This window comes from Lissotriton helveticus, chromosome 4_1 (assembly GCF_964261635.1).
Source record: "Lissotriton helveticus chromosome 4_1, aLisHel1.1, whole genome shotgun sequence".
In the NCBI taxonomy this organism is placed as follows: Eukaryota; Metazoa; Chordata; class Amphibia; order Caudata; family Salamandridae; genus Lissotriton; species Lissotriton helveticus.
This window is the reverse complement of record NC_136063.1, coordinates 2,042,435,694-2,042,446,487: the sequence shown is the minus strand read 5'-3', so window position 1 is coordinate 2,042,446,487 and position 10,794 is coordinate 2,042,435,694.

Here is a 10,794-nt window from a genome sequence, read left to right as displayed (position 1 = left end):
AAAGGAATGGAATATTTGCATTTTGGAAATGACCATGGATGGTGTATAATTGATAAAAAGGTTTGGGGCATACAGAAAAAGTACCGTCCATCATCCAAGTTTGGCATTGGGTAAGTTTTGTCATGTTGTTTGCTGTGGCAAACAGTATAATTCTTTTATCTTTAGATTTGTTGTCATAGAGTATAAAATTTTCTTTATTGTGAGTTACAGAGAGTTCAGGTGGAATTTGGACTTCTTCTAAAGTTTTTGGTGTGGGAGGAGTAGTGCATGTTGCTCTTTTTTGTCTAGCTACTGTTCTTTTAAGGGATTCTATAGATGGTAATTGGCTAGAAGCATGTTGGGGAAGTACACTTAAATGGTGTTTCAGAATAGCAGTTGTTGGTTGATCAGTGCTAGTACTAGCTTCTTTAAGGGAATCTAGCATTTGTCGAATCTTTATTTCTGTTACATTGGGTGGGTGATTATGTTCTTTAGTATAAGTAACAGTAGTTTCCTGAGTTATAGCTCTACCATAACATTTGTTGGCATAATATTTCGTACACTTCCAAAACACTTTCAAATCTTTTTGTTTCTCTTGAGTGTAGACATATCCCATGTAACAAAGAAGCATTTTCCCTTTTTGTGAATAAATGAATTTAGCTCCTTCAGTCATGATAGTATTGTAGTGCTAGGAGGTAATTAAAAGAGAATGTAAATATTTTTTAAGGAAAATAAATGTTCAAATCACATTATACAGTTTCACACATTTGTATTTTACCTGCAAATGTTTTGATGCTTTCAAGTCGTTATTTTCAGCTGTTGATGTTCTTCAAACTGTTATTTTCTGTGTATATCTTTTTGTACCTGTGGAAGTTGAGAAAATGTGTAGAAATATTTTATTACTATTTATGATAATTTGTTCGACGTTTTTTGCTAGTTTAGATTTAGTTACCTATCTATTAATTCTCGATTTTACATTTCTAATATATACTTACTTTTTTATATGTAACTTTTGATGTCCAGGTGTTGTGTAGGTCTTCTGTTTTATTTTTTCATCTGTAGGATGAGTGCTAAAAAAAAAAGATATATTTGATGTATTTTGCTTTAAAATATAGGTGTGAGCTTTGAGAGTTACATTTTTGCTGACTAATAATGTAGTAGTACTTACTTTAGATATGTGTAGGTCTCTTTCTGTTGAAGTCCATCAGTTTTCTTCCAGAAATCCAGCAGAGTTTCGTCTTCCTTTACTTAGGAGATGTATACTGCGTTTTTAGTTACTTATTATTTCATTTATATAGTATTAGGTTAATTGTTTCAGAAATAGGATTGGTTGTTTAAATGGATAGTCTGTTTTTATTTGTTGATTTGAATTTTTTTTTCTGTTATGCTAATTGCTTTCCTTATATGGGTGACGCAAATTAACGTTTATTGAATGTGTAAGGATTTATTTTGTATAGGTAATGTTCTAGGTAATGTTATTTTGATATTTGTAAAGTGGAGGAATATATGTAATTAGTTGTAAAAAATGTGTAGAAGGTCGAAACATTGTTTATGTATTATAAAATGTATGTTAGTATTTATTGTGTGTTGTAAATGTTATGAAAATAAATAATATATGTTATCTATTTATATTAACTAAATCTGGTTTTTTATGATCAGTATGACTTAATTATTAAATAATAAAGTCATTTATTTTAGGATCTATTAATGGCGATTTTTTTACAATCGATAAATTTGCTATCTATGTTTGTGTAATCGATATTTTGACTGTTGTTATATAAATATTTAATAATCGGTGTTTTAGAAATCGATAATGTTGTGAGTCGATATTGTTGTAGTCGTTGTTTTTAGTAGTCGATATTGTGTAGTCGATATTTTTGATGTTTGTTGTGTAAGTATAGTAAATCGATAATTTTGTTGTCGATAATTAGTCATCGATATTTTGTCCAGTCGATATTCGGTCTGTCGAGGTTATGTCAGTGATCCGGTTTTTTTATGAGTTCAAGGATGGTTGATGTTTAGGAGTGGTAAATGGCTTTTAGGGTTCAAGGATGGGTGGAGGTTAGGGTGGTAAGGAGTTTTTAGGGGATCCCGCATGGGTTGAGTTTAAGGTGGAGTTTAGGGTAGTTAGGGGTTTTCAGGATTCACGGATGAGTGAAGTTGAGGGGTGGTGAGGGTTTATTAGGGTTCGGGGATGGGTGGTGTGTGGGGGTGTTTAGTTTTTTTAGGGTTCAAGGATGGGTGGTGTGGGGGTGTTTAGTTTTTTTTAGGTTTAAAAATAAGTGGAGTATCGGGCTGGTGAGTGTTTTTAAGGTTTAGTCATAAGTAGAGTTTTGGGATGGTGAAGGGTTTTTTAGTGTTTGGAGGGGTTTAGGGGTAGAAAGGGGTTTTTGGGGATCAAGAATGGATGGAGTGTACGGATAATGAGGGGGGTTTAGATTAAGAGATGGGTTGAGATTAGGGGTAGGAAAGGCTTCAAGAGTTATGGCGTGGGTGGAATTTAGGGTTCAGACATGGGTGGAGTTTAGGTGTGGTGATGTGTGATTTTAGGGTTCAAGGATGAGTGGAGTTTAGAGACGATGAGTGGAGTTTAGGGTTAGAAAGGGCTTTTAGGATTCAGAGATCTGTGGAGTTTATGTATCAGGGAACGGTGTAGCTTATGCATGGGCAGGCATGTTTAGGGAGCAGAGATAGATGGTGGTTAGCGGTGGTGAGGGTTCAGGGAATTAAAGGCATCTAAAGTAATTGTTTGACAATGTAAAAGATACAAATTGGAGATAATGTCCCTTGGCATAAGGGATTGAAATAAGTACCTTCAACAAAAATGGTTCTAAAAGTAAGTTCTGGAACCATTTTATTTATACCTTAAAACATAAGCACACAGAAGGCAATTCCAAAATAAAGACACTAATGAACTGATAAATGCAATTCTCACAGAACTTTTTCATTAACCATTTGGATTAAATTTATTTTCAGTAATGGTATTCCATTAAATCGTTTTTCTATGAAATCACATACAACCAAGTAAACTACGAAGTATGCAGAAAATATCCTGATAAATGTTACTATTGTCATGAGTACTATTAACGGTAAATTTAGAGTAAGCACTTTCTTCAGAATGACGATGAGTTATTAAAAATCGGCATATGTGTGTACATTTTCAAACAAATATGCTCAAAAGCTGCGCATAGTTAAGCAAATAATATCTGTTTCTGTATAGCGACTAATGCAACAACTAGACATCACTCCTTTAAAATAATACTAGAGCAAAGATAAGCATTTACTTTGGAAATGTTGTCATGCCTTCCCTTGGACTTTCCCCTAATGCCCATAGCACTCATACTTATTTTTAATCTATTCCAGGAAGAATCCGATTTTTGGTACTAAAAACCACATTGTGTGTTCATATACGTGCTTGCATGAGAAAACAAAAAGAAACGTGCCTCCTGGGGAGTAAATGAATAGGTGTGCCCCGTCCAACAGGAAAGGCGGGTTGCTGCACCGTACTTTTGTACTTTCAGGCAACACAGGCATTTGTTTACCGTGCAGCATGATCCCAGCAGACTTTTCTGAGCACCCCTCATGCCTTTGTCCGAATTTGCGTGCTGTTGCCTGGAGCAGATTTCAAGAAGGAAAGGGCCTGTGAGCACCGTACCATTATACCCGTTGAGCAGCTGACATGCCTTGCGTGCTTGCTTTGTTCAACAGAAACCTGGCAAAGAGCACAACAACTTCAAAAAACCCAAGAAAAAGAGTGCAATGTCACACCCAGCATTAACAGCGTCATATCACTTTTTTTGGAATCCATGTTGCAAAGTTAAAAAAAGTAGAGGGGAAGTAGTAGTAGTAGAAACGCTTTATTCGATTTTAGAACAAGATAAAATCATAAAAGCAACAATCATTATATACAGTTACATATGCATCATAAATACACAATTAAAATAGTATTAAACAATATATGTATATATACACATATTAAATCCTTTCAACCGTACAATAGATCATGTAAAAAGTTTGGATTCTGTCTGCAAATTATCTAAAATCAGGCATAACAATCCAGAGTGGTTCATTTTTAAGTCACTGTAAGTCTCCATGAGTGGCTCGGATTTTCAAACAGGTCTTTAGAAACATGGCTATGCCTTTAGCATTTGATACTGTATCTAAAAACTGTAGAGCCATAAAAGCTGGGCGGCATCTTCTCAGTCCCAGGGATAACAGGATTGGAATAATCCAGCGTTTGCGTGGCACTTCATAATATTTGCAGAACAGAAATACGTGAATATTGGACTGTTCAGAGGTACCATCGCAAGGGCACTGGATGATAGAGTTTGACCAATCCTGTCTCCCTGGGAATGTAACCAAGCGGAAAAACAAATTAAGCCTTAACCGAGTTAGCAAATATTTTTCATAGGTGGACAAACAGAAAGTAAGATACGGCTGGATGCCCAGAGTACATTGAATAGTTAAAATATGGCGATTGGTAACTTTGTGGATTTCTTGCGCCATACGAAGTTCCCCCAAGTGAGATAAACAGAGCGATCTCAGGGCCTTTCTAGTAGCAGTAGTTAAAATTGCAGGTTCTTTGAAATATTTGGAGAGGCCCAAATCACTAAGGAAATTATGTACATAGGACAACCAAGGAACATCCAGCCAGTTGTCTAAGAACAAGCAATCTGCAATTAGTGCACGGGTTAAGCTACACTGCTCCGTCGTCCAGATGCGATGCCATAATAATATTGGCGGGATTTTTATATAGTCAGCAATATGATCCATGCCTAATTCAATATGGCAGGCAACAGTTGGAGAGCACTCTGGGACAGCCAGAAGGTAGCGTATAAAATTATTCTCTGCCCTCTGCAAGGTGACCACAGATACGTGGCCCCACACCCCAGCACCATATACAGCTACGCTATGGCACTTAGCGTAGTATATTTGCAAGAGTTCTTTTGGGGGTGGTTTCCCTATTTTACGAGAAAAAGCAATCAACGCAGAGGAGGCTCTTAAAAATAAAAGATATCTACTATCAATGGCCGATTTCCAGGAGGAGGTATTGTCAAATAATATACCTAAATATGGATATGTCCTAGTGCAATCCAACTTAGCTTTTTCAATACATATCGGTTTTTTCTTAGTTCTCTTTTTGCCTAAATGCATGACTAGTGTTTTCTTAATATTGACCATTAAGTCCAATGAAGCCATGAATTTACAGTATGAATTTAGCTGGTTCTGGAGTTGTACTGGGGTTCGGGCCATAATTACCACGTTGTCCGCGTAAAGTAACGCGGGAATCGGGCAACGGGCAATTTTTGGGAGGTCCTGACTCCCTTCTAGCATGGCCTTCTCTAGGCCGTTTGTATACAAATTAAACAAGCATTGGAAATGCAATAGGTCTCGCATTAGAAAAGTTGGAGTTATTGGTCTTGTAAATGACATATTTTATTTATTTGTTGGTTTTTAAAATTGCTAAATTGATGGCTTTGTCATTTACAATGCCAATAGTTATAACTTTCGCGAATGTGACACCTATAGCATTTGGAATGCAACATGTTTTGTATTTACGTGACTTAGATGGTAGCTCTGGTCGTTAGGCCACATCTCTAGAGAGCAGGAGAGTGCAGCAGGGGAGAGAAGCACAGCAATGCAATAGGTCTCGCATTAGGAAAGTTTGAGCTATTGGTATTGTAAAGGACACATTTTTTATTTATGTGCTTGTTTTGAAAATAGCGAAATTAATAGCTTTGTTATTTACAATGCCAATAGTTTTATCTTTCGCAAATGTGACACCTATTGTAACACAATATGTGTTGTGAGGGTGAGTGAGGGTGAGGGGTTGAGGGTGAGGGAGGGTGAGGGGTTGAGGGTGAGTGAGGGTGAGTGGTTGAGGGTGAGGGGTTGAGGGTGAGTGAGGGTGAGGGGTTGAGGTTGAGTGAGGGTGAGGGGTTGAGGGTGAGTGAGGGTGAGGGGTTGAGGGTGAGTGAGGGTGAGGGGTTGAGGGTGAGTGAGGGTGAGGGGTTGAGGGTGAGTGAGGGTGAGGGTGAGTGAGGGTGAGGGTGAGTGAGGGTGAGGGGTTGAGGGTGAGTGAGGGTGAGGGTGAGTGAGGGTGAGTGAGGGTGAGGGGTTGAGGGTGAGTGAGGGTGAGTGAGGGTGAGGGTGAGTGAGGGTGAGGGTGAGTGAGGGTGAGGGGTTGAGGGTGAGTGAGGGTGAGTGAGGGTGAGGGGTTGAGGGTGAGTGAGGGTGAGGGGTTGAGGGTGAGGGTGAGTGAGGGTGAGGGGTTGAGGGTGAGGGTGAGTGAGGGTGAGGGGTTGAGGGTGAGGGGTTGAGGGTGAGTGAGGGTGAGGGTGAGGGGTTGAGGGTGAGTGAGGGTGAGGGGTTGAGGATGAGTGAGGGTGAGGGTGAGTGAGTGAGGGTGAGGGGGTGAGGGTGAGTGAGGGTGAGTGAGGGTGAGGGTGAGGGCGAGTGAGGGCGAGTGAGGGTGAGTGAGGGTGAGTGAGGGTGAGTGAGGGTGAGGGTGAGGGTGAGTGAGGGTGAGGGTGAGTGAGGGTGAGGGGTTGAGGGTGAGTGAGGGTGAGGGGTTGAGGGTGAGTGAGGGTGAGTGAGGGTGAGGGGTTGAGGGTGAGTGAGGGTGAGGGGTTGAGGGTGAGGGTGAGTGAGGGTGAGGGGTTGAGGGTGAGGGTGAGTGAGGGTGAGGGGTTGAGGGTGAGGGGTTGAGGGTGAGTGAGGGTGAGGGTGAGGGGTTGAGGGTGAGTGAGGGTGAGGGGTTGAGGGTGAGGATGAGTGAGTGAGGGTGAGGGGTTGAGGGTGAGTGGGGGTGAGGGTGAGTGAGGGTGAGTGAGGGTGAGTGAGGGTGAGGGTGAGTGAGGGTGAGTGAGGGTGAGGGTGAGTGAGGGTGAGTGAGGGTGAGGGTGAGTGAGGGTGAGGGGTTGAGGGTGAGGGTTGAGGGTGAGTGAGGGTGAGGGGTTGAGGGTGAGTGAGGGTGAGGGGTTGAGGGTGAGGGTGAGTGAGGGGTTGAGGGTGAGGGGTTGAGGGTGTGTGAGGGTGAGGGTGAGGGTGAGGGGTTGAGGGTGAGTGAGGGTGAGGGGTTGAGGGTGAGTGAGGGTGAGTGAGGGTGAGGGTGAGTGAAGGTGAGGGTGAGTGAGGGTGAGTGAGGGTGAGTGAGGGTGAGGGTGAGTGAGGGTGAGGGGTTGAGGGTGAGTGAGGGTGAGGGTGAGTGAGGGTGAGTGTGAGTGAGGGTGAGGGTGAATGAGGGTGAGGGTGAGTGAGGGTGAGGGTGAGTGAGGGTGAGGGGTTGAGGGTGAGTGGGGTTGAGGGTGAGTGAGGGTGAGTGAGGGTGAGGGGTTGAGGGTGAGTGAGGGTGAGGGGTTGAGGGTGAGTGAGGGTGAGGGGTTGAGGGTGGTTGAGGGTGAGTGAGGGTGAGGGGTTGAGGGTGAGTGAGGGTGAGGGGTTGAGGGTGATGGTGAGGGGTTGAGGGTGGGTGAGGGGTTGAGGGTGGGTGAGGGTGAGGGGTTGAGGGTGGGTGAGGGTGAGGGGTTGAGGGTGAGTGAGGGTAAGGGGTTGAGGGTGAGTGAGGGTGAGGGGTTGAGGGTGAGTGTGAGTGAGTGTGAGGGTGAGGGGGTGAGGGTGAGGGGTTGAGGGTGAGTGAGGGGGTGAGGGTGAGGGGTTGAGGGTGAGGGGGTGAGTGAGGGGGTGAGGGGGTGAGGGTGAGGGGTTGAGGGTGAGGGTGTGAGGGTGAGGGGTTGAGATGGGTTCATATAAGGTTCCAAAGGCGAGGCCTATTGGCTATGCCAGTGCTTGTTTTAATATTACAGTTTTCTGTTTTATTTTTAGCAGTATTTGAATCACGAGTTAATTTCCCTGTAACTGTCTGACACGAACCTCGAACAATTATATGAGCTATGTGCATGTTGTACTATTTTGGAAATCTTGAAAAACTCAAATAACAGATTCAAACCAAAAAATCACTACATCGTTACGTGCTTCATGTGCAGATTTTTAACCCCACATCCTACTGCCTTGAGTCTATTGCGCGTGCTGTTCCAAGCTGTGCACGTCAGCCTCCTGAGACATTTGTGTACCAATGCGTGCCGTCATGGTTGTGTGACGTTTTCTCCGTGCATGCTGGGAATGTCACACACGCTCAGTATAATGTGCTTGAGTAGAGTGCGCTAAATATAGACAACCTTTCACAGCTCACACAGTTTATTATTGCAACAGAAGCTTATATGCAGGAACGCATTGAGGCAACTTTCAAGACTTAACTAGCTTTGAGGTGTGTTTCCTCTGCTTGTTTCATTGTGAAAATTATTTGACTTGTTAAAGTATGGCTTCAAATAAGTTATTTAATCATTAACCCAGTCCATTTCTCCAGATTCCTGGTAAACCACAGGTCAAATGGCAACTGTGATTTAGAGCATATGAGAACTGTATTATCGCAAATGATGAAAAAGATATCTCACCTGAAAGAAAAACAAGAAAGGAAACAAGACGGAGGGCATTGCTGTGGGGAGGGGGGGGAGGAGAAATGCACACGGCGGGCAGGGGAGGGGGCGGAGCGGGGAGAGCGGCATGAGGGTGTGAAGCAGCCGGGGCCTTTGAAGTGAAGCTAAGCTTCACTTCAAAGGTGTGGGAGGAGTGCGGCTGAGGGAACAGACTGCGATTTGGTGATGTGCACGCGCATTTTAGGTCAATGCGCTTGCGCATTGACCTAAAAGCCACGGGCACAGCACCAAATCGCCACAGTTAGGTAAACTTTGTTTAAAGCCCTATAGTCTCGCTTCTCTCAATGCGCATGCGCATTGATAGGTCACGAGACCTAATAAAAAAGGAGCCAGGACACACCCTTGTCTGACTCCCTTAGTTACTATGAAAGAATGGGTGAGCTCCCCATTCACTCCAAATGTCACCCTTGCCGATGCTCCTGAATACAGCTCACGCAAAAAGGATATTATTTGAAGGTCCACTCCCATTTCCACTAGGATTGACCACAGCCTAGAGTGTGAGACACAATCAAAGGCTGCGGTCAAATCCACGTAAACCAGGTGAAGATTGCCTTTCTTCGCCTGGACATATTTCCCAATTAGAAGGGAGAGATTCAAAGCCTGCTCCACAGTGCCCAGTCCCTCCCGGAAACCATATTGCAGGTCTGTCAGGATGTTGTTTTCTTCAGACCAGACCCGCAATCTCTCCAGGATCAAGCGACCTGCAACTTTACCAAGAGAATCCAGGAGGGAAATGGGCCTGTAGCATGCCGAGTTGCTACGGTCTCCCTTCTTAAAAATGGGAAGCAAGATAGATGTAGACCAAGTGGCCACCTCTTAATGCCGCTTCAATTACTCTGGTTAGTACTGGCGACCAAAGCCAGGCTTTGAAGAAGACAGAGCATTGATGACTTCCTCGTGGTTAAAAGATAGATCGAGGGGATAAGGAGATGAATATGGATTTTCACTATAATGTGCACCCTCAGCTAGAAAAATCTGTGAAAAGTGGGAGACCCAGCCCTCTGCGGTGATCGCTACTTCCACACTAGGGCCGGTCTTTGCCGTGTTCATGAAAGGCGAGTTAACCACCTTCCAGAACAATAAGCTATCTTTCTTTTTACAGCTCTCATGGAGCTTCTCCCACAGTTCTTTTTTCCTATGTTTTTACAGTCTTTTTTCGCTTTATTATAGTTTTTTCTCAGCCTCCTAATTTCTGGTTGATCCCTCTCGGTTTTATGTAGGGCTGATTTTAAGGCGGATAGGGCTTTACGACTTTCAGAACTAAACCATCCTTTTTCCTGTAGGCCATTCTGCTTTTGTTTGCGAAGGAGCTCTTTACTAATCACTTTGGTTATATCAATAAAATTATTCAATATTTCCTCTTCAGTAGAAAGAGGGTTTAAGCATATTTCTAGCATAGAGAGAGATTTAACAATGACATTTTGTGTGATAACGTCTGGGTCAACTTTAGCCCATTTAATCGAGTACCCGTTAGTTTTATCCAAAGTCAGGGCTCTTTGGTTCAACAGGCCGAAATTATCAACTGGAAAAGATCCAAACGGCACTGTAATAGTCACGCTATTTGGGAAAGGGTCGCTACTTGCGTCGTCTCCAGTACAAAATGTCTGCAAGTCATCCCTCATGTGATTGGAAATCAAAATGAAGTCAATTGTGGTGCTACATCCCCTACCATGAAAAGTGGGTGAAAAATCAATTGGGGGTACGACTAACTCATTTGCAAACCCCAGTCCTAACATAAAATAAATTTCATTTAAAATATTCCCGACACTTGAGTGAGCGAAGTGGGTTAAGGGACTCCCCTCCTCGTCTACGATACCACAATTAGAGGTAGAATATTCGCTGCATAAAGGAATATTATAGTCACCACCCCAAATTAACTTAAAAGGAGAAGAAAGACCACGTTTCCGGTGTTCCTCGAGAATGATGGTTATCTTGTTAACAACTTTCACAAATTCCAAAGGCAACATATTATTATAAAAATTTACCAGTAAATATGTATGCCCTTCATCCACTGAAAGTTTAATTATTTGATAATTCTCTTCAGTTGCTATTTCAGTAATTTTCTTGAGTGGGAGGGTATTAGATACATAAACTGATAGACCTCCCTTAGGTCTACCGGAAGGAGAAGGACAGGCTCTAGAAAAAAACAATCTGTAACCCTGTAGTTGTATCTCAACTTCCGACCACGTTTCCTGGCAACATACCACAGTGTGGTTTCTGATTGTCTCTAACCAATTTGGTTGCTCAAATTTCGTCCGCAAACCTGCGACATTCCAGAATAGGATAGAAAGAATCAGACTACCCGACTGTAGAGCCTTAG